General features: G+C 42.6%; 1 protein-coding gene across 1 annotated transcript in view; it reads right to left on the bottom strand.

The window, feature by feature from the left end:
• The window catches only part of STXBP1 (syntaxin binding protein 1), a 47,724-nt gene extending 46,906 nt beyond the window's left edge, over nucleotides 1-818 (bottom strand). The window contains exon 1 of the mRNA XM_003785426.3: nucleotides 775-818. The gene's annotated coding sequence lies outside the window, so the exon portion shown is untranslated. The remainder of the gene's footprint in view (nucleotides 1-774) is intronic.
• Nucleotides 819-1,013: the final 195 nt, after the last annotated feature.

Genomic DNA, 1,013 nt, shown 5'->3' with positions numbered 1-1,013 from the left:
TGTACATTACAGTTTCTAGCACTATGAACAAGCAAGCTTACTGGTTTTGTCTCACATAGTCACAGACAGATGGACAGACTAGATGAGGGCTTTTTAAACCATTACATGGGCTCCACAGAGATGCCTTATGGTCAAGAAGGGTTTCTTCTTCCTCTCTCATGACAAGCAAAATAAGTATATCTTCTCTGCTTTATCTAATAGGCTCCTAAGGTTTTTTTTTGGTTTTTTTTTTGAGACAGAGTCTCACTTTCTTGCCCCCAGTAGAGTGCCATAGGGTCATAGCTCACAGCAACCTCCAACTCTTGGGCTTAAGCGATTCTCTTGCCTCAGCCTCCCAAGTAGCTGGGACTACAGGAGCCCGCCACAACATCCAGCTATTTTTTAGAGATGAAGCTTCACTCTTACACAGGCTGGTCTCAAACTCATGAGCTGAGGTGATCCACCCGCCTCGGTCTCGGGATTACAGGCATGAGCCTCCACGCCCAGTCCACCCAGGTAAGATTTAATTTGAATAAGAGTTCCACTGCTAACTGTCTTACCAAATGATCTTTAAAATAAGCTTTTAAGCTTTATGACCAAGGGACTTCTTAACTAAAACCATATAAAATGTGTGGCAGAGCAGATCACATTTCTCCAGTCCAGGAGTGTTTTGTACTCTCTGACATAGCAAAAGCCCTCATTCCGGCTTCACATCCTTCCTTCAGCTCTATCTCCTTCTTATTTTTTTCAACATGGACGTACCTTCAAGTCCAGTAATTGCCCTCTTCTACTTACCTTCCACTCCCCCTTCTTCTTGACCTTCTTTATCACATCATGCATGATCTCTAAAAAAGGAGAAAGATAGTTTAATGTAATTTCAAGGACTTGTACACCTGCCTGTTAGACTAGGTTGTCTCCTCTTTGACTTTATTTTCCAAGTCATGCAATCATACATCACTTTACTGAGCCATAATCAACCACCATAACGACAGTCCCCTTCCTGTCCCCTTAACTTGGTACTTCTCCACCTTTTT

This window comes from Otolemur garnettii, unplaced genomic scaffold, assembly GCF_000181295.1.
Source record: "Otolemur garnettii isolate 467f Iridium unplaced genomic scaffold, OtoGar3 scaffold00014, whole genome shotgun sequence".
Classification (NCBI taxonomy): domain Eukaryota; kingdom Metazoa; phylum Chordata; class Mammalia; order Primates; family Galagidae; genus Otolemur; species Otolemur garnettii.
The sequence above is the reverse complement of the archived record's forward strand: the minus strand, read 5'-3'. Positions and strand labels throughout refer to the sequence as shown.